The sequence below is a fragment of the Microtus oregoni genome, unplaced genomic scaffold (assembly GCF_018167655.1).
Source record: "Microtus oregoni isolate MIOR12 unplaced genomic scaffold, Mior012 000011F_ref0000422, whole genome shotgun sequence".
Taxonomy (NCBI): domain Eukaryota; kingdom Metazoa; phylum Chordata; class Mammalia; order Rodentia; family Cricetidae; genus Microtus; species Microtus oregoni.
The window spans coordinates 8,167,027-8,190,962 of NW_024543070.1; positions in this window are offsets into that span (position 1 = coordinate 8,167,027).

Here is a 23,936-nt window from a genome sequence, read left to right on the forward strand (position 1 = left end):
TTATTTTCTGATTCTTTTTACTGGTGTGTGATCTAGCCATGCTCAATTCTCTCTCCCGACTACTGCAGCATCCTCCTACCACCTCCCACCATGGCTAAGCCTGTCTTGGTGTTGGATCCTCTCTCCACCTGGGAATGTTCTGTTTCACTAGACACCTCATGCCTCACTCTTCTGTTTGCCCTGTCTCTGCCTCAAACCATCCAGAGGAGGCGGGTCCCTCTTTCCCATCCAGCTGTGGGCTGTCACTGTATTCCCAGAATGTTTCCTGTCTGCTTCATGTATGGAAGAATGTGTGAATGGCGTGGCCAGGTGGGTATAATTCTGACTGTTTAAATGTGTGTTTTACGCATTCTGTATGCCTGTCTTGCTAAAATTTGCACAGCTACTCTAAAAATTACATGGTTTCTCAATGCCTTGCAACATGTGGGCAGGCACCATCTTGGCAAGCGCAGGTCAGATGACCTAACCATAATATTTGCTAAGGTCTACCAAATGTCCACTGCCATCTTGACTAAGGGCAGGTCTGATGACCTAACCACCATCTTTGCTAAGGGTGATCATGTGACTGGTACCTACTAGCTCTCCAAGCTTGCAGGGACACTACCCACCTGCCATCCACCTTCTAGGAATTCACTTCCACCTACTAGGAGTCTGTGACTTTGATTCTCCACTTTCTTTTTCTCTGTGTCTTAACTTTATGTGTGAATGTAAGCTAGGTTGAACTCTGTGTGTATGTATGCATATGCAACCTAAATTCAACTGCCGTATGTGGACATTCAGTTACAGTTTAGAAAAATGCTTTAAAACAGTCACAGTGGTCTATTAAACAATCCTAATGATCTCTATTCTTTGCTTCTTTGTCCTTCACATGTATAAATCTCACCTGTTAAGTTAAAACCAGTCACCGTCATGCTGGAGGACTCTGGGTAAAACATTTCCCTCACAACCTCTCGTCTTGGATCCAGCTCTCTAGGCAGATCCTGCACTAGTGTCAGTATAGTCTAAATGCTCAGAGATCTAGATTCTGTGGCATTTTAAATGTTTAATTAAAAAGGCTTTTCATAACAGAAAGACAAGTTAGCTCTTGGCGCCACACCCATTTCCTCCAAAGATGATGAATTGGAACAGAAAAACCTCCACCTGGGACTTGCTTGATAAGTGGCAGCACTACCCACTGAACAAAACTGCCTTTCACCTCAACTGCTGCATAGACCCTTTCAGGCCATGGACAACAGGACATGAGGGATTGACTGCCTCAAGTTGCATATGCCAATGGTAGGCTGGTCTTCCTACAAACTCCTAATCCACAGGATCTCCTGAAGCCTGCAGGCCCTGCACTGCCAGCCAGAAGACAGATGTTGTTCTAATGCCTCTGCCCTCAACAACCATGGAAGACCCTGAGAGTGACTGTGCAGAGAGCCAGTCAAGCCTGTCATTTAAAATCATTAGTTCAGGTCAAACTGTATCCTTCTCAAGAACGCTGACGCCTGATAGCTTGGCCAACTTAACCGCAGGAACCAAGGTAAAGTCAAGACTCAATTTACCTCGTTACCTGACTCAAGAAAAACAGATTTCTTATCTTTCCTTTGTTTAAATAAAAGGTGTTTTAGGATGCAAAGTGTAGGATGTGAGGAGGATCTAAGAATTCTTCAGGGTATAAGAAAGCGACTTAAGATGTGCAAATGAAAGTTATCAGATTTTTCATTCTCTCATCATGCTACTGTTCATAGTCTAAACATTGATCGGTGAAGTTCTGATGAATTATTAATCTAGCTCAGGCAGAGAACTACCACTATCATAACTGCAAGATCAAGAATTTAAATTCTCTTTGCTCGTTTTCTAACTATAGACTTAAAAGGTGGTTTTCATTGTGCTAAAATTATGTCACAGTTTTACAGATAGAAGGAAGGGTGTGAATGCTTTTAACCAAAATAATTTCTGATATGAGTATATTGCCGTTTCCACAATACAAACCTCAGTATATATTATAAACAGTGGAAATGCTAATATGTCTAAAACTTATGTTTTCACAAACTCAAAGAATCCTTGTAAGTTCCAGAGAGTCGATTTGAAGTCACCTCAAACAGGTCAGATGCACCCCTCCCTCAGTTAAGAGACCCGAAGCAGTCCAAGCCTCTTCACTTTTCCCTGGTCTTGACACCCTCCCCTTCAATCACCAGGACCTAAAAAAAAGTTCCCCTTAACTTAACCTTGTCCTCTGCTCTGCCAGCATCTCTCCAGGTCTAAGAAGTGCCAGAGAGTCTTGCAGAGCCTGGGCAGCAGTGAATCAACCAGCTACCCAGGACATGGCAGCACCCCAGCTGCCCCCCATGATCCCCCCAAGATGGTCGACATCCCCAGGTCAGCAGAAAACAGTCTTGAGAACTCGATGTCATTTCCTTAACCTGTCACACCTAACTCCTCACCTTTAAAAAAAAAAAAAAAGAAAGAAAGAAAAGAAAGGAGGAATGTTAGCATCCAGGCACACCTGGTCCTGCCCCTTGGGAGTCTAGCACAGTGTATCACCCCTCTGCAAATGGCAAGCAGTACCCTGACCATACCACACAGGTGGAGGGTCCTTTAAAAGACAAGCCCCATCTACTCTCTCTTTCCTCTTTCTGCAATTTCTCTAAGGAAGCAGGTCTCTCTGTCTCTCTATGCCTCTATCTCTGTCTCTCTCTTCTTCTGCTCTTTCTCTCTTCCCTCCCCTTTATTCTTCTCTGAATAAACTCCTCACCTAAGCTCTGTCTGAATGGTGTATTTGTCTGTCTCACCCACATTGAGACCTCTGGCTCTCACTCACCAAGGTCTCTCTTGCACTGAATTATAAGTTACAGTTTAAATGTGAAATGAACACAGGTTCATGTGTTTAAACATTTATCATCAGTTTATGATAAATAGTTTTTTGTTTGGTTGGTTGTTTTGAGTTTTTTTTGGGGGGGGGGTTACAAGGCAGGGGAGGGATTTTGAGCCTTAGGAAGTGGTACCTAGCTGAGAAACTGAGTGACTGGGTCAGGTCTTGAGAGTAATAGTCCAACCCGGCTTCTTCTGGTCCAAGGTTGCTGTGGGACAATGGTCTTTTATCCTGTCACTTGTATTATTTTAAATAAAACATTGATTGGCCAATAGCCAGACAGAAAGGAGAGGTAGGACAATGAGAACAGGAGAATTCTGGGAAGAGGAAAGGTCAGTCTGCAGTCATCACCCAGACTAAAAGGAAGCAAGATGAGAATGCCTCACTGGTAAAGGTACCAAGCCACATGTCTAACATAGACAAGAATAATGGGCTAATTTAAATGTAAGAATTAATTAATAATAAGCCTGAGCTAATAGGCCAACCAGTTTATAATTAATGTAAATCTCTGTGTGTTTCTTTGGACTGAAGGCTGTGGGACCAGGCAGGACAGAAATCTCAGACAACATAAGGTCTTTTTGCTTCCTGTTAGGCACTATGTTACCACGTTATTGTTACCTTTAAACTGTAAACCAGAATAAATTCTTTTTCTCCTAGAGTGCATCTTTTATGCATTCTGTCACAGAAATGAGAGAAATGATCAATACAAAGATTCATATAATTTTAACTTTTCTCCAAAGGAAAGTGCTACTTGGTTGGATTTCATACACACTTAGATTACTTTCTTGACTTCCCATTGTACTAATTTAATGGCAGAAGGTAACCTTGGTGAATTGGAGCCAAGAGGAACCACACTATGCAACAGAGCTCACATGGGAGGCTTTTTGGGGTGGGGGTCCAGAAATATCCTCTGAGTTTGAGCAGAAGGAAGAGAGAGAGGCGAGAAGGACTTGCCTTTTTGTTTGTTTTGTTTTTCAAGATGTGGTTTCTCTGTAGCTTTGGAGCCTATCCTGGAACTAGCACTTGTAGACCAGGCTGGCCTCGAACTCACAGACTTCCTACCACTCCCTTTCGAGTGCTGGGATTAAAGGCATGTACCACCACTGCCTGGTGGGCTTGCTTTTTTATCAGAGAATATAGCACATGAGCATAGGGAGCATGCTCTGGGCAGTAGCAGTGGTCACAGTGTCACATCTTGGCTGCTGCTGATGACGTGTCCTGCTAGGTCCCCAGGGCAGGCCAGTGTAAATGCCTGAATACCAACACCCATAAGTCATAGTAGGATGCATTTGCATTTCAATAATTTAATCTATTTTCAAGCCAATAAGATTTTGTTTTTATTTTGAGATGTTTGTGACAAATGAAGAAATTCTCAGTCCTTTCTAAACCAAAGTCAAAATGAGCATAGGATACACGTTCTATGTTCCATCAAAGCATGATTCTCCAACTGTGGAAAGTCAGCTTTCTATATTCTTCTACTTGTTGCCCAGACTGAGATTTTGCCACCCTCAGAAGTAGAGACTCTCTACATGGGACATTTGCAGAATCATCCTCAGGGCCCAGCTGCAGATTTTCAGCTCTAAACAGCTCTTCCCAACCTTGAATTCCCCCGTGATGACTATTGTATCTTCTGGCTACACTGCCATGGCTGACCCCACAACAAGAACATTGGACCCCAAGGACCCTATGTCTTCAGATTTGCTGAGGGACTCTGCCCTAGCCTGCTTCCTGCCAAGCCACCTGGAAGAAAGAGAGTTCAGCCAAGCTGGCTGAAGGAGGCAGAGAGCAGCCGAGCTTCCCGGAAGAAGCTCAGGCCAACTGAGTCACCTGCCAAAGGCACTCTCTAACTGGCTGGGCTGCTTTCAGGTTGCACGGTGTGCTCCAGGTTCCCAACTTTTGTGAGCTGTCACCCATACTGGGGTGGAAGTTGGTGATGCAGCTGTCTTTGAGTCATTTCTGTCCTGTAGGCTCTCACCTACATTCAAGTAACTTCAATAAAACTCATTGATTCACTAAATTGCACTTTGGTAGGTTTCATACTTTGGTCTGTCAATGGTTCCCTTTTGGGGGTGAATAGACCTTTATTCTTGTCTCCCCACGGATCATCAACACAACATGTGTAATTACAATTGTGTCACCCAGCGTGATTACATTGTCTAGTAAAGCCTCCCCCAACTCCTTCCTAAGAATCCACTCTGGGAAGTCCAGGCTAAAGGTTTTTAGATAAGGACAAAAGCTCCCCCAGAATAAAATAAAATGAGCATAATTAAAAAGCATCATTAAAAAAGTTCTGCACCCCATAAGCCTCTCTGTTGACACAGCAATCAAAATCAGACCAGATCAAATTGAATTAGAAAAACTCCAGGTTTAAGAGATAAAACACTCGGGATGATTTTCCACCCTCCCTGCCTCCAGAGAGGGGGTGGGGAAGAGAAAGAAAAACTATGTGTCTGTTTTCTGTGAGGCAGTTTAAATACCCCCATTGGAGTGGTCTTGAGCATCTCTGAGGGAGGGGTAATTATTTGACAGGTTTTCTGAGGTGCAGCAGGGTTTGGAGGGAGATGGGAGAGGGGGCTTGGGGTGGAGCTTCCACCAGAACTTTCCAGACTCATTGGGTATATGGATGCCAGGGGCTATGGTGAAGCTTCCACCAGGAAAGTTATATCCAAATGTTGTAGTGGGGCTAGGACCTCAGGGATTTCTTCTATGTGGGCAGAATCTGCTCAGTCATCCCTTACCCTTCAAAGCAAAAAACTTAGATTGATTTTATGTCTTGCCACTTCCCCTTAGAAGCCGAACTTTAAAGCATGTGAATTTATCTCTTGCCTTTCACTCAAACCAAGAAGTGGAAGTCATTTTGTTCCCAACTTAGAATATCGGGACTATTAAGTGTCTTTGTGTTTTTTCTCATAAGATACAGAGCAAGGAATGGTTCAAAGTCCTTAACCCTCACCTGGTATCTGGAGTCTGCTATGGAAACATTTGTTCCGTCAAGCATCTGGCCTCTGAACACCTACTAGAGCATGCTCAGATGTGTCTTTATGAGCAGAGTGGAACTGAGCCAAAAGGAAACTTAAGTGAATCTATTATAGCAAGTGGGACAGGTTACACATAGATTGTTACCAGACCAGTGTAACAAACCCACAGGGCCTTTTTCAATGAGGACTGTGTTCAAATGTCACTCATAGTACTGCCATTGATTGCACCCAAACACATTATGTAGCTGGCTCACCTGAGGCTGAGTACTTTTCTTCCCTCTGAAGAAGAAAGTGTTGGGGTAGTTAATCTTGAAATAGGACTGGGGGCTCATATTTTAAAAGGAAACAGGATCACTCTTTGATGTCCATTGGTGTTATTTCCTGAACACTCTAGAATATCATTAGCCATGAGTTGTTGGAATTTGTTGGAATTTGTTTAGCGTCTGCCACGACCCTCAGCCAGAAGGTGAGGAACCCATACTTGATGCATGAACAAAGCCCAAGGGGCAGTGACTAGGTCTTACCAGCTCGTCTGAATGTTGTGAAAGCCTTTGGCTCTGCGACTTTCTTGTTTCCTTCTCCTGCCCTACCCACTCCTAGGTTACAGAATTGGAAGCCTTACTAAGGATTGCAGTACAAGGCTCAGAGGAAGAAGAAATCAAGGGCATTCATCAAACATCAGGCTGCTGGTGTGCCAAGGCACAGGCTCTAGACAGATGTTTACAGATGTTTACAATCCAAAATCTCCTTCGCCATTTTTCTTTTTTTTTTTTTTTTCTGAAGCCATAGCTCCTTTCAGGGCTCTGTGAACAGGGTTCTTCCTTTGAAAGGGTGTCTCTTCTTAACCAAAAAGAAAGAGATCAAGAAAATCAGTTCCATTTGAATTAAATATCAATGTCTGAGTTAGAAACTGAGTGGCATGGATTGCAGGGTGCTGGTCTTAGAGAAAGTCCGGAAAGGATAGGTGTACATACCGTGGTAAGGCCACTGTTGATCTACTCCAGCTCACAGCAACAGAAAAGAGTTCAGAGACCTCCAGCATGCCACAGTTAGCTGCCAAAGGCTTGATTTTCTTTATCCTCTGGGAAGAATGGTAGTGAGATCCATTTGGCATTCTGTGATCCGGTAGCTGATAAAATATCAAAGTGGAATTTTGAGTATCCCCTAGCCCAGAGCTATGTTGTAACATTGGTAGTACTATCCAAATAAGGAAGAAGATTTCTATGTGCCTTTGTGAAGCTAGTCCATGAACAGTCCCTGAATTAACTTTGTTGGGAACAACATGATAGAATACTTACCAACAACTACATCACACATACTGGCAAATCAGAATGTTTACGAGCCTGAGTGAATCCTAAAAGCCTATTTGTGAACTATTCAATTCTAAGAGGAGGGAGGGGCAGCTTGAAGTCCCAAAGCCCAGGCAGTACCTCACAAGATAATTATATTTGGAAATAAGGTTGTTCCAGATGCAATTAGTTAAAAAGAGGTCATCTTGAAGTAAAGTAGCCCCCAAGCCAACATAACTGGTGTTTATTAAAGAGAGGGAGTGTGGAGCTGGAGAGATGGCTTAGGAGTTAAGAGCACATAAGAAGACCTAAGTTCAATTCCCGGCGCCCACTTCGAGCTACTGGAACAACCTTAGTCCCAACATCCAGCCACTGACTCTTACCTGTACCTCAATCCGAAATGGCGATCCTGCCTCCAGGAATCCCAGAATGTGTCTTATATTCCTCTCTAGTGCTGGGATTAAAGGCGTGCACCACTACTGCCCAGTTTCTATAGCAAACTAGTGTGACTACTGGGATTAAAAGTCGTGTCACCACTGCCTGGTCTGTAAGGTTGATCAGGGCAGCTGTTTTATTTGTTAAAATACAAATGGAATGTCACTACAATGGGGCCTCAAGGCCAGCAAAGAGAAACAGCACAACAAGTGGAAAGATAAACCCTTGGGGTCTTACAGGGAAGGGGAGGCTTCTTTGGAACGTCTGGAGGGGAGCATCATCAAGAGTGAAAGCAGCCTGGAGAGAAACAGGCAGAGGTGGGACTGGAATTTCCCTTCCCCGGGGACAGGATGATCTGGTTATAAAGTATTATTAGCAACCAGTTCCTTTCGCTGTCTGCTTTCCAAACTCTGTCGATTGGATCTGTCAGATGACTCTGGAGTCATCTACAGGACTGCGGTGCAATCAAAGACGTAGAAGCATTGGTTTCAAGATGGAAGCACAAATCCGCCCGGTGTGCTTAGGAGAAGGGGGAGGTGAACCCTGGGCTGGCGGGTGCGTGGTTGTCACCTGGGACGCTTGGAATTGATGACGCAGTCTTCATTGTTCAGTTGTATGTGGGACTTCTCTTAGTGTGTACTTTGTTGGTTGTGGGAAGTAAATTAAAACCCTAATGAAGCCTTTGGGGTCCACCTGAATGTTAGAAGGACGTGAAAATGGGAGGAGCCTTAGGGCACAGATAAAGGCCATGGACGTACTTTTCAATCCTGTGTAATGTTTAATTCTTGAAACTGAATCCAAAGCAGTATTAAACCATGGCAACATTTGAACATTGGAAATGAGTGTCTAGCTGTGTGATCCCACCCTACAAATGCCACTTTTAAAGCTAACGGACTTTGTGCCTTTTCCTGACAAGCTTGTATCATATTTAAATCTTTACATGCGTCATCTCTACAGGTAAGAGTGGAGAGGGGAAAATGTAATTTTTATGGCAATTTTGATACAAAAAGAAATCAATCATTTATTTTCACAATAGGCTTGGCCCACGAGTGATTTCAGATTTAGGATCCCTATCATGGGATATGATTTTATTTTATTTTTAGCAGCAACCTTGGTTGCAAACTGACAAGGATAGCCAGATGTCTTTGTAAATGTAAATTTGAAGATTAAGAAAAGAGCGAGCATGAGAGAGAGAGTCGCCATGTTAGTGGGGGACACCAGAAAGACCCTTTAAGGCCAACTTGCAGAGCAGCGTCCCCGAAGTCCTCCTGAGGAGTCTCCGACCCAGCCTTTAACACCAGTAACAACAAAAAGGATCTGACCTTTGTGACCTTTTAGGGGCGGGGAGGGGAGTTTCATGTCAAGTGATTTAGCTCGTGCCGAAGAGCCTGGTAGAGCCAGACATTGACTCTAGACCTCTCAAGTAGAAGCACAATCAACTTCTAAACTTTCTGTTCCAGAGAGAGAGCTGCCCAGACTAAGACTGATTGGAGCCATAGGACCTCACGTGAAGGTTCAAGTTCGCATTCTAACTGAAGTGAGCATGTCTTTCACTTGTGAGCTGAGAACTGAATCTTCCTAAAAGAACTGGAATTTGGCCCCACCCCTTTCCACCCATGACGTCAGGGCTCTCACCTTGACAATTCCATCCATTCCCATTTGGGTTCTCTAAGCCCTGGTTTGTGAGTGTTAGAGTGGTCAGGCTAGGTTTCCTTAACCTCTCTGAAGCCCAGTGAGTTTTCTTGCCTGCTGAGGGCTTGTGGATATAGAGCAGGCCTGTAAGTGTTAGCCATACACTGATCCTTTCTAGAAAAATCCAAGGGGAACTCTGCATGTCTGACTGACAGGAAGTGAGGGAAGGGGTGAGGCTGAAACCGCACTAACAGGTCTTCCCAGAAGGAAGGGAATCTGACAGGGACACATCAGGACCTGAGGCCTGCCAGGAACATGATGCACTTGTGAGCCCCTTAGGAAGGCATGCTCCAAACGGTCACTTGTGGGTAAGAACGGACACTGCTCCAGAGGCCAGGCCAAGTTCCGATCGGACACCTGATTGAGCTGGAGAATCCTGAGGGATGGAAATGTGGCCACACAATTCTGGGAAGCAGCTCGGACATCTGTTGCCTGTGTTCTTGGGTTCAGCGTGCCTTTGCACCAAGCCAACTGGCAAAGGAAGTTCTGCTCCCAGCCAGAGTCACCCGAATCATACGAATCCGAATTCACCTTGAGTTCTCTCCTCCTTTGGGAAGTTGTTTTTCTTTTTTCTTTTTTAAACTTCCTTTTTATTTATTCTTTATGCCTCTCACATTATGCCTCCCGATCCCACCCATCTCCTCCCTTCCCCAGAATAAAACAAAATAAAATATCTGAAAAAGGGGGGAAGGGAGCAAGGAAAAATCTTGTCATGGAAGCTGCAGTGTGACACTGTGAGTCACACAGTAAACCCTTTATCCATACATTTTTACATGCAGGTGTTCATGACAAAGAATCATTTGTCTGGTTCAAGGCCTCTGGTCTCTGCCATCCGGATGCTGGGTCCTCCCTGGGATTCTTCCTGGACATCCTGCAGCCTTGGGTCCACAGGGCCGGCCCTACTACCTTGTTCCAGCAGATCACAGATGGAGTGGATGTTGGTTGGGGTGGGCCAACTCACAACTCGGGTTCTGGGCCTGGGTAGCTACAGGGTTGGTCAGCCTGACAGCTCTCCCCTGTCTTCACCACCAGGGTGCGCTCTCCAGCACTGCCCTGGCTAGATCACCCCTTGCAGCCTGAGCAAGGAGTGGGCCTTTTCTCAGGCTTTCACTTCCTCGAGGTCAGTTCTCCCACACTGACACCTTCAGGGCCCGCTCTACTGTATTGTTCAGGTGAGGTGTGGGGTCCACTCCCTCGAGTGCTGCAGCTGATGAGGGGAGGGATAGTTTTCTGGATTGTGTGACCCCAGAACTGGCTCTTTCTCCTGCATTTGGTGTTGATGGGCAGGGGAGGGGGAGGGCATCTCTTCCCCACCCATGCCTCTACAAGAGAAATGAGTAATGGGGACAGCTCTCCCATGCTCACAACTTTGGGACTGGTTTACCCACACCTCTGCCAACAGGATTGGCTCCATTGTGCCGCCCAGGTGAGGTGCAGGGTCTACTTTCCTGAGTGCTGCTGCTAGCACGGGGGAGGGTCAGCTCCCTTGTCCACTACAGGCAACAGGGTCAAGGGGGGAGGACATTTTTTCCTCACCCTCACCACATAGCAGACGAGAGGGATGTGGCCAGTTGTCCCATGCTCATACACTCGGGGCTCCCACACCTGTGCCTCTGCCAATGGGGTCAACTCTCCTGTGCTGCCCAGGTAAGGCGGAAAACCCGTTCTTCCTAGTGCTGGTGAGGGGTTGGGTCAGGTTCCCCACCGGCTGGAGGTGTTGAGAGGGGAGGGGAGGAGGACATCATGCCCCCACATGGCAGATAAGAAGGTACTTACCTGCTCTCTTAATGCTACACCCTCAGGGCCGGCTCACCTATGCCCCTGCAAACAGAGTTAGGTCTATTATACAGGTAAGAGTTATGGCCCTCTCTCCTGAGTGTTTCAGCCAGTGAGGGGCAGGGCCCTACCCTCTCTGCCTTCATCTGGGTCACGGATGAGGTCATGGCCCTTGGAGCAGCCCCCCTGGCCCAGGAGGCAGTAGGGCATCTGTGCCAGCCCCTTCTTCAACTCCCTCAACTCTTGAAATCTGCCTATCTCCCATGCACATGGCTCATTCTGCCTCCCCGCCCCCACATCACCATCCTGTACTCATTCCTAGCTGAGTCCTGGCATGGTAGGGAGCTATTGCTGTGTGGTGGCCCAGGGCTACAGTCCCCAGGTAGCTCCTAGCTGGGTCCCGCCCCTGCCAGCTGCATGGCATGACAAGGAGCTGTTGCTGCTGCTGTGGTCCAGGGCCAGCAGGAAGTTGTTTTTCTTCCTGAGTTTTGTTTTCTTCTACTTGTGCCTTTTCCCTCGTTACTTTAAAGCTTGCATTTAGATAGATGCTTCAAAAGGAAAATGCTTCGCTGCAAACCTTGTGACTGTGGAAGTCACAGTCTGGGGATGCACGGAATCGGAATAGGATGTTGTGTTGTTATTTATCACCAGATTCAGTGCTTTGCTTTGCTGTGTGTCTGTCTGTGTTTGGAGAAATGAGGGTTCTTTTCAGAAGGAAGCCTCACCTCTTAGGCCAGACTATCCTGAAACCACCTACGTAGCCCGGGTTGGTTTCAAACTCCCAATCCTTCCACCTCAGCCTGCCACCACACCCAGCTACTCATAAATTTCATGGAGATGACACTTCCATCCCTTTTTCCTAGTTTCTCTAAGTCCTTGGTTGTGAAGAAAGTCTGGATCTTCCCCCTGACCACAGGTGTCTCAAAGTACCACAGATATGGTACAAGCAACACTAATCACCTCTGCTCAGCTTGCAGCCCTCCGCCTCTGCTCAGCTCTCAGCCCTCCACCTCTGCTCAGCTCGCAGCCCTCCACCTCTGCTCAGCTCGCAGTCCTCCCCCTCCACCTCTGCTCAGCTCACAGTCCTCCCCCTCCACCTCAGCTCACAGTCCTCCCCCTCCACCTCAGCTCACAGTCCTCCCCCTCCACCTCAGCTCACAGTCTTCCCCCTCCACCTCAGCTCACAGTCCTCCCCCTCCACCTCAGCTCACAGTCCTCCCCCTCCACCTCAGCTCACAGTCCTCCCCCTCCACCTCAGCTCACAGTCCTCCCCCTCCACCTCAGCTCACAGTCTTCCCCTCCACCTCAGCTCACAGTCCTCTCCCTCCACCTCAGCTCACAGTCCTCTCCCTCCACCTCAGCTCACAGTCCTCCCCCTCCTCCTCAGCTTGCAGTCCTTCATGGACTCTGTGGACCTCGACTTGTGAATGGCTGCATTGCTTCCATAAACTAAGGTCTAGATTTTGTCCCCTTCTTGTTTTGCTCCTAGTCTTAGAGATGGATTTCTACAAATTCTCTAAGAATTTTGATTGTGATTGTGTATGGCAAACAACGTTCCACAGTGTGGAGCCTTTCAAGGAGTGTGCTGACTGATACTCGGGTGGGTTTTCACTTACTGGTTCAATGTTCTCAGCATGCTTCTTTGAGGGGGAAGTCTTATTTAATTCCCAAGAGTACAATTTCCTGAAAACTTGGGCCAGTTTCATAGACTAATTAAAACATTGGTACACATGCCTACCAATAACAGAAATCCAAATAAAATCCAAAGGATATAGAAGCATTTGGGTACTTTCTCCCTGCTATCTGTAGGGTCCAAGAATAAGAACATAAAAATGTAGATTCTAGAAATAGGAATGTAGAATTAAAGAAATATAAAGTTGTAAGCCTAGGAGAATGAGAACAGACTGTCAGCAGCTTTCTCAATAGTTTAAGGATTAACTATTAGTAGTGGGTAACTCTGCTTGACAACCCACAGCTCTATTTACAAGGCCAAAGCATCTCTCTGCAAACTGAGAGCTAGCCTACAGATATGAACTGAGTCAACTTTTAGGAAATAGATGTATGACCTCTGGGTTATGCATTATCCCTGCTATGGGAAACTGGCAGCATCAATGGAGAGAGCACAGGGCTTCAGTAAACACCTGGAAGTACCAAGGAAGACAATAGATTAAGTACAAACACTAGTTTAATTGAAAATCTCTGTTAATGGAGATTGTAAAGTAAGGAAATCTGTATCTGAGTTTTACCTTGAGATTGCAAAAATTCCTTTGTTCAGAGCTAATGCTTGGTGCCCCTACGATAAAAAAAGTGGGTTCAGAAACCAGTCTTTGCCACAGCCCTACAAAATCCATCTCTGACTGTGGTCTCAACTTGCTGATAAGCTTTATGTGCCCCATGGAGATTTTTTTCATTTCATTTTTTTTATTTTTTCCTGGATTCTGGTTTCTGGAATAAAGTTTGCTTCTGGTTTATTAGACTTTGGTGGTCTGTCCCCATCTTTGCACAATCCCCCTGGACCAAACACTAGCTGATTTCTGTTTAGGTTGTTATGGATTGTTGATTTGCTCTAGTCTGTTGTCTGTGGGCTTCTAGCCTGGTACCCAAGAAAAGCCATGAGGAGGGGGAAGATAAAGGCACCACAGCCAGGGGCCAGGCTCTCCCAAAGGCCTCTGCTGTTTCTTGGACTTGTGCTTTCCTAACACTGTTGTGGCCTATTCTGTATGTTTAGCAAGGAGATTCACGATGCAGGGTTAGTGACATTTTATGTAAGGTCATTGCCTGAAAGCAGAGCTGGGGGCCACTTTTGCACATGGCATCCTCACAGAGCCTTGTACAGACATTTCAGGAATGTGTGTTTGCTAAATTTAGATACATTCTGAAAAGTTGCATTCGAATCCAATTTAAATAAGCTAAACCATAATTTTAAAAACATATGGAGAGCACATTTAAATGAATACAGCATGGAATCAATTCTCCAAAAGAAGTACTTCCTGATTTGTCTATTTTGCAATTAGAGCCTGGGTTGTCAGGCTTCCTTAAGGCTGAATGTGAAAGCCCTCCTCCACGCCTTACCTGATACTCAAAAAGACTAAAATCCAAGATCTCCAACTAAGATTCTAAGGTTAATTAACCTTAGACTTTAGAAACTGAGCTATGGCCACTGTCTCTGCTTTGATGCACAGATGAAGGAGGACAGCCTTCTTGTTTGCATAGGACCTCTGACAGACTGATAAAAGAAAGCAAACAAATTTATTATTAACCTATAATGCCACCGTTTGCAAGCAAAACATGCAGAAAATAAATAGCCGAATGGAAGCTGCCTTTCTGCAGAATCTTCACTTGAGAATATTACTTTTAAAAAAAAAAGTTAACAAGACAAAAAATTTGAGTCTATTGTGCTAGTGATTTGCGGGGAGGCAAATAAAGGACGTGTGACAAGAGAAAGCAGGGCAGGCCTCTTGTGTTTGCCTTTCTGTCCCTTGACTACAGGCTGTCCGAGAGAAGGCTAATGTAGGGGGAAACGCAGGTATGACCTAGCGGCCAGCCTACCTGGCTCATTGCACTTCTAAAAAGAAGCATAGCTCACCATGCTTCTGAAAATTCTCAGAAGTCAGAACACAGAATTCTGAGGTAGCCAGCAGGTGGCCTGATGAGGAGCCTGTGTTCCTATATCTCTCTTTTATGTGCTTAGAGACCCCGGTGGTATGAGTGTTCACTATCCAGTTCAAGCTAGAGAGATGAGGCTAGAGAGATGGCTCAGTGGTTAAAAGCAAGGGTTGTTCTTCCAAAGGACCCAGGTTCAAGACCTACCAATGATAAGGCAGCTCACACACATCTATAAAATATGTCTTTGTTTCTTGCTGTATCTATAGTAAGTGAAATACAGGTTGTACTAATTGTCAGTTCTAGTTCTTAAATTTCTATAAATATTTGCACATATATTTTTTGTAACATCTAGCTTCCACTTTCAACCTGTAGATTCTTGTCTGTTTATGACCCCAACATCTTTTAAAATCAAACTTTGAAATATGTTTTAGGTTGCCTTTAAATTGTTATCTACTATAGCCATACCAATTATATGGTCATTAGACTGCCTGAGTCTGTCTTCCATAACTCTGACCATACCAGCAGGAATAAAGACGTTCTAAAGAGACACTGTGTCCTTCCCTCTGCTGTCAGACCACTAGAACAGTAGACTGCAAGAACTTGGAGCTTCCCCATACATGGCACACTGGGAAGGAAAAAGCTGAAGCCTGGATCCAGCCAAAGGTAGAGCGTGTGTGCAGAAGGGGGTTTATAACTGTTCAGGTTACCCTGCAGGAGGGACTGGCAGCAAGGTCATGGTGGCCGGGGCCGCACCTTGACCAGGAACTACTTAGCTTATCTCTTGCCTTCTAATTAAACCTAAAGTCCATGTCAGGAGCCTGAAGACAGACTTGGGAATTCTTTGTTCCCTTCCTAATGTGACACTGACTTAATGTCCTTTTCTTGCTTCTCACTATTGCCTGTTTGCTTAGTGGCCGAGGGCTGAAGCGAGGGTAACTCCTGTGACTTAGCTGTCATTCATCCCTGATTCTCATCCCCAGTCCCCACCTTCTTCTTTACGTTTATATTTATTTAGTTAGTGTGGGGTAGGCCACAAGCCATGGCATCTGTTGAAGTCAGGGGATAGCCACAGGACCCCTAGACTTGACATCCAGGCAGTCACACTATGCAGTGAGAGCCCGTGCCTGCTCAGCCATCTTGTCGCTCTATCCTTCTGTCTGGAATTTATTTTTAGGATCTTTGTATTTTTCTGCCTCATGTCACATTCTTCTCAAGGCTGGATTTATCCAGGCTCTTCATCACCTTTCCTTTCCCTTTCCTGCCTCCTTTCTCCTCTCCTCTTCTCTCTCATGACTCTTCTATGGTATGTTTTTCTCATTCATCTCTTTTGAGTTCCGCAGCTCCTTTTGATCCCTTTGTCTTACATTGTTAACTACTCCTGCCAATTCTTTAAGTTCTTAGAGAAGTCAACATATCTTATCTTTCCTTTGAAATGACAGGTGATATTCTCCATTTCTGAATTCATTTGTGTGAGTCTTTCAGTGCATTTTGCTCTTTTCTGCTCTCACCCATTCGTTGGTGGTAGACTCTACAGACTCTTATGTCCCAATAAAACTTTATTGTCAGCTGAGACCAAGGGTGACAAGGGGCAGAGAGGTCATAGAGTAACCCTCAGCATTTGTTTCAGGTTAATAGTAATAAGCCAAAGGAAATAAGAGCAGTGATTCCTAGTTGCTGGGTTTCAAGGGGCAAGGTGGTGGCCTAGCCCTGGGCTCTCTGTAAGTGAAGAGCTCTCAAATCCATGTGGTCTTACTAGGCTGGCACATGATGATGCAGTCAGCCGAGCCCACAGGAAGCTCCACTTTCCTCTGTGTGGGGAACTTTGTTGAGGAGCATTCTCTGCTTCTCCCTTGTTCTTAGGACTGACCACAAGAAGCAGAGATCTATCTAGATCTTTCTAGACCTCTTCATAATGTAAAAGCTCATTTCTGGGAAATGTTTCCAGTCAAGCATCTTAGAAAGCAGAGCTAGCTTTTGTTTTCCTCCTGACTTTGATTTCGCAATATTTCAAGTTTCCTTTGGAGTTTGTGGCCCGGGCTTTTGGCCACATCTTTATGTTACGGAAGATATACTGGCTATTTATTTTTGTTTTTTCAGTGTTTTTATTGGGGGGGGGGGCAGGTGGAAGGAAGGGAGGGAGGGTAGACTCTTTTTTTCTATTCTAGCATAGATTTCTGTGAGTTTTAAGCACTGTGGTGTAAAATGCTTTATTCGATTATACGTCACTGGAACAGCCAAGGGCTTTCTTTCTAAGTCTTTCTTCCCTGACCCCTTCTCCAAATTGGCAAAGTCAGACAACCCAACACTGGATGCAGGTCATTTATCAAGTACTCATCATTAGAGTATCCATGTGCTCAAAACCCCCAATACCAGGCCCATCTTCAGGGCCTAGTTTACATTACCACCTTCTACCCACCCTCCCTCCCTGTACCTATTGTCCCTTTGTAGCCCTGTTTACCCGCCTCTACTCTTCCGGCTAGGTGAGCTAATGTATGTATAGTCCTGAAGTAGGTGATTTTGCTTTCTGATGCTTTATAAATTTCACTTCATGAAAGTGGATTAAACAAGGGGAATCGAAGCTAGAAAGATTGTTGCCAGAGGCAGCGCATTCATTTTCCAGCTGTCCAGACCCGAAATGATCACTCAGAAACTATATTAGTTAAATCACTGCTTGGCCAATCACTTAAGCATATTGCTAGCTAGCTCTTATATCTTAAATTAACCCATTTCTATTATTTTGTGTATCACCACGTGGCTGTGGCTTACTGGTAAAGTTCCATCTGGCTGCAGCAGCTCCATGGCTTCTCCCTGACTTTGTCTACACTCTCCTCCTCCATCTGCTTGGAACTCCAGCCTTGCCCCATTCTGCACTGCAATATGCCCAAAGCAGCTTCTTTATTAACCAATTGTATTCACAGCCTACACAGGGGAATCCCACATCACAGATGGCTCAGTGGTTCCTCCAAAGCTTTGTGCTCTTCCAGGGAACCTGAGTTCAGTTCCCAGCACCCACATCAGGAAGCTCACAACCTCCTATAGGAGCAGATCAAGCTTCAGGGGACCAGACTCCTTAAGCCCCCAAGGGCACCTGAAATCATATGCTTGTATACACACACACACACACACACACACACACACATACACACACACACACACACACACACAATTAAAATAAATAAGAGTAAACATTTAAACAGGGAAAATGGGTTGTTTATAATGGCTACTACCAAACTGTTTCTGTTTGAAAGCGGATACTGATTCCGGGGTTGAAAAATGATCATCAGACCAGAGATGAGTAGGGCAGCATCCAGCCTGTGTTGTACATGGAAATCAAATCCTAAACTTTGCTGTTTAATTTTGCTTTTTTTAAGACAGGGTCTTAGAAGACCAGGTCGTTGCTGAGTGTCTAGGTAGTCAAAGTTACTCTTGAGCTACTGACCCGCCTGCTTCTACCCAGCAAGTGCTACGATTACAAACCTGTACCATCACACCAGCTAAAGTTTGTATTCCCTATGCTCTTACTCTGTGAGCTAACCTTGTGGACAGCCAGCATTGTTTGTGAGTTAGGAAATCTTCTTTTGAGAGTGTTTTCATTTTTGCAGAAGCAGCCCACAGAGCATAACAGACCACTTCACTGTCATTTGGCAAAGTTATTCTTTATTGAGCAATGGATCCTGTGTGCACACCAGTCAGAATTTCGAGGAGAAATGTAAAAGCGTTTGCTTGGCTCACTGAGTCATGCATACTCAGAAGCTGCACAGCAAGAACTTCATTTGTAGTTACTGAAACTAAAAAGTCACAAAGGGACCTTTATCGCAGACAAACTTCAGGAAAACATTCTAAGGTTTGCACAGTCATGGGAAATCAATTTTAAGAGAAATGGGGTAGATAAGGCAGGCGTACAGTGCTAGATCAAAAACCCTGGCAATTCATGTCAGAGAGTGTGTTCTATTTCTTTATAGGTCATGGCTAAGCACTGAATATTCAGCCTTCTCAACAAGCAGATTTCAGCTACTGCATTTCTCTCATTGTATCTTGAGCGAACCACCCATGGTTAGCGTGATTTAGTTCTTAGGAATGACTGAGCAAAATTCCTGATAGACTTCTTGAATCTATCATCCTGCTCATCTTAAAAACGATGCTGGTCAACAGGGTACACTGTCAGGGACTTCCTGAGCTTGTGACTGCTCTGGATCATCTATAACCTGACACTGGTATGGTCCCTGGCCAACACAGCTTGCCTCTAATCTGCCCGCACAAAATTGTGGGTGGAGTTTGGGTTTCAAAGACCTCATTCGATGTCCTGTTCTGTAGCTTGCAGCCAGGACTCTACAAAATATGTTTCAAAGAACCTCCTGCAAGCTAGCTCCCCATCTATATGCTTGATACCAGAGATTGGGGGAGGTATTCCTTCTTGCTTTTTTCCATTTTTTATCAGCCACCAAAGCAGTTGGTCACAGTTGGTTCCAATTGGTGCCAATTAGCTTCTCTTGTTTTTCTCAGACACAGCCACATCTCTAGGAGAGCAGCAGTTGATCAGAACCAGCTCCTGAATCTGAGCACCAACATGGCCCCACTTCTCTGTCTCTCCAGTCCCTCTCTGCTTGTATAACCTGTCACCTATATTAAACCCTACCTCCGTTCTATTTGTGAGTCAGACTCCTGTCATGGCGGTGACACACCTGACGTGCACTTAAAGGAGGAAAAGTTAAGTCTGGCTCGTGGTTTCAGATGACTCAGCCCATGGCTGGCTAACTCTTGTTTGGGGTACCGTGAGAGGTAGAACATCATGGCAGGGAATTAAGTAACAAAGCGGCTCAGAGCACAGAGGCCAGGAAGTCAAGGGAGAGGAAAGAGCAGGGCATCCTCCTAGGGTACTTCCTTAATGACTTAACTTCCTTCTACATCATTTCTACAAGCTCCACCACCTCCCAGTAGTGCCACGGGTACTACTGAGAGACGGGCTTTAGGGGACAGTCAACAACCCAGCTATAGCACTGGTAGAATAAATTCCTAGTCTAAGTGCTGTTTGCCTGACTAGACTGTGACTCCAGGAAGCCACAGAGTGCTCAGAGCTTCCATACTCCAGGTGGGCAGTACAATGCTTCATGATTTTTTTCCTTCTTAATGGAAAATACAGACAATACATTCTGATCATAGTTTCCCTTCCCTCATCTCCTCCTAGATCCTCCCAGTGCCCACCTTTCCAACTCCATGCCTTCTTTCTCTCTCTTAAGAAAACAAATAGACAAATAAAAAAAAGAGAAACAAACAAGGATAAACCAAATAAACAAATAAAAAGAAACCAAGGAAACCAAGAAAGAGCATGAGAAATGCATACACACACACATGCACATACACACATGCACACACACATGCATAGACACACATGCATACACACACATGCATACACACACATATGCATACACACATGCACACACACGCATGCACACACGCATGCACACACGCATGCACACATGCACACACATGCACACACATGCACACACATGCACACACACATGCACACACATGCACACACATGCACACACATATGCACACACATGCATACACACATGCATACACACATGCATACACATGCATACGCACATGCACACACATGCACACACATGCATACACACATGCATACACACATGCACACACGCACACACATGCACACACATGCACACACACATGCATACACACATGCACACACATGCACACACATGCATATACACACATACACACACATGCACACACATGCATACACACATGCACACACGCACACACATGCACACACATGCACACACATGCATACACACATGCACACACATGCGCGCACACACATGCACGCACACACATGCACACACGCATGCACACACATGCATACACACATGCATACACACATGCATACACACATGCACACACGCACACACATGCACACACATGCACACACATGCATACACACATGCACACACACATGCACACACATGCGCACACACACATGCACACACACATGCACACACACATGCACACACATGCATATACACACATACACACACATGCACACACATGCATACACACATGCATACACACATGCACACACGCACACACATGCACACACATGCATACACACATGCACACACACATGCACACACATGCGCGCACACACATGCGCGCACACACATGCACACACGCATGCACACACATGCATACACACATGCATACACACATGCATACACACATGCACACACGCACACACATGCACACACATGCACACACATGCATACACACATGCACACACACATGCACACACATGCGCACACACACATGCACACACACATGCACACACACATGCATACACAAAAAAGGACATAAAACCTCAAAATCAGAAACTATAATATACAAACAAAAGATCAGTAAGTTTTTTAAAAAAAATGCCCAAACAAAGCAACATGAGAAAAAAACAAACAATGGAGCTTCAAAAAATTCTTTTAATGTCACTTATTTTATTATATTGAAGATTTATAAGGCAGAATTAACTCTGTGGTACATAGCTCCGTGGATTTTAACAAATACTCAGAAATTAGCATCTGCCACTAAATTGATCGCACAGAACAGCTTACTCAACCTGGTTTCTACTGCCGTCCTTTAAAGACAGTCCCTTTCCCTAGCCTCAAGTTCTGGTAGAAACACTGCCATGTTCTTCATTCCTGTCCTTTTGTCTTCTCTGGACAGTCATATAATGAAAACATGCATCATGCAGTTTTTGAACTGGGCACATTTCAATGAGCAAAAATCAAATTCAAAATTTGTTTGTAATGCTGACTGAATTTTTTATTATTTTATTAATTTATTTTGAATCTATACTTCTATCTATCTATCTATCTATCTATCTATCACATCCCAGTCAAGGTTTCCCTTCCCTCCTTTCTTCTCAGTCTCTCCCCACAAATCCCCCTCTGTTCCCACCCTCCAATCCACTCCTCTGTTTCTGTTAAGGAAAGGGCAGGTCTCCTATGGATATCCATGAAATACGGCACATCAAGTTGCTGTAAGACTAAGTACCTGCCCATGAATTAAGGCTGGGAAAGGTAACTCAGTATGAGGAGTAGGTTCCCTAGAGCCAGCCAAAGCTTTAAGAACAGTCGCTGCTTCCACTGTTAGGAGTCCCACAAGAAGACCAAGATACACAACTGTCATATATGCGGAGAGCCTAGATCAGTCCCACACAGGCTCCCTAGTTGTTGGTTCTGATTGAATTTTTTAAATCACTTCAACTTAATTCCCATATACTATAGAATAGTTCAGATTCTGCCTTGTAAGTGCCTTGAAAAACCTCAATTCATTTTGTATTGCCATATAATAAATTACCTCAAGTTTAGAGGCTTAGCATAATACCCATTTACAGCCACCATGTCCGTGGATCCCGAGTCCAGTCTCTGTTCAGGGTGTCGCAAGGCTATAGTCAGCACGCAGAACAGGGCTCAATCTCATTTGAAGCTCATGATAGTTTTCCTTTTTTTCTTTTCTTTTCTTTCTTTCTTTTCTTTTCTTTTTTTTTTTTTTTTTTTTTTGGAGGGGAAGAGAAAGGGTTTATTCAACTTATACCTCCATATTGTTGTTTACTATCAAAAGAAGTCAGGACAGAAACTCAAGGAGAGTAGGACCCTAGAGGCAGGAGCCAAGGATGGCTGCTACTTACTGGCCTGCTTCCCATGGCTTGCTCGGTTTGCTTTCCTATAGAATCCAGGACCATCAGCCCAGGGATAGAACCACCCACAATGGACTGGGCCCTTTCCCATGATCACTAATAAAGAAAATGCCTTACAGATGGCTCTTATGGAGGCATTTTCTCAGTTGAAGTTCCCTCCTTTTAGATGACTCTGGCTATTTTGTTTTGAGTTGACAAATGACTGGCCAGCACAACTGACCCCTTGTCAACTTGACACAGAAACACATAGAATTCAGTGATACAATTTCCTTTCTTATTCATCCCCAAGATCTCACATTAAAATCATAATTTGAAAAGTCCCACAGTATTTACAAATTAAACACTTTAAAATTTTAGTCTCTTTAAAATATCCAACCTCTCTAAAAATCTAAAACTCTCTATTAAAAGTTCAAAGTTTTTCACCTGTGGGCTCCTATAAAAATCAATATTAAATTAAATGCCTTCTTCAAGAGGGAAGAACCAGGGCACAGTCACAATCTGAACCAAGCAAAACCAAATTCCAAAAGTGTCAATAATTCAATGTCCAATTGTCTGGGATTCACTCACCATCTCTGGGCTCCTCCAAGGAGCGTGAGTCAATGCTCCAGCTTTGCCATCTGCAGCACACATGGCTTGTTTTCTAAGCTCCGCAAGGCTCTATTCCACTGTGGCTGCTGTTCTTGGTGGCCGTCCTATGGTATTGGCCTCCAACACACACAGGTCCTCTACTGCAGCTGGGCTGCACTTACAACAATCGGCTCCCTCATGATCGTTTTCTTAATCCAGCAATTTAGACCTCTTGGCCATGCTATGTCTCATGACTCTCTTCTAGGTTCGTGGGTTGATGGGCAGATTCGTTTCTTGTTGCCTTTGAACTAAGGTTCTCATTCTCTTGCTGTAGTCAACTTCAGGCTCCCTCTCAACGCCTCAGCATTTCTAAGTATTACAGCTCAAATGGAAAGGTATCCTGGCAGACAGGAGCCAAGGAATACCATGAATTCACACCATACAACAAACCTCACACAAAAGATTTATTGGGAGAGAAAACCTCACGAGGGTGGCTGCCTCTTCTTAAGCAAGAAACAGAAAAGAACTGGACAGAATACAGGATTTATATAGGGTTTCTTGCAGGGGAGAGAGTTTTCCAGAGTAACCTGGGATTGGAAGGACTATGTGGTCTGATCTTGGGGCAAGGTCAGGGATTGGTAGCTTTTTTTTCCCACGTGGGTGCCTGGCCACTCCTCTCCCACCTTGAGTGACTGGGAAGGGTCAGTAGGGAAGTCTGGGTGTGGGACCTGCCCACTGGAGTTCCTCAGGCTAGGTCCTGGCCCTTGAGGGTTTAGAAAGTTTACAAAGCACACAAAGGGAGTATCCCTCCCTCTTGAGTTGGTGTGAATAGCCAACAGCTCTCCCACGTTGCCTCCCACCCTGCAGTCAGCTTCACAGCAGGGAGGTTTGCATCCTCTAGACTAACAGGTAGCTATGAAACTTCTGCTCCAGTGAAAGCCTAGACTCCCCCTTAAGGGCACTACTTGATTAGGCTAGACCTACCCAAGTAAGTCTTCCTGGTTAATACAAAGTCCCTTGACTTATGT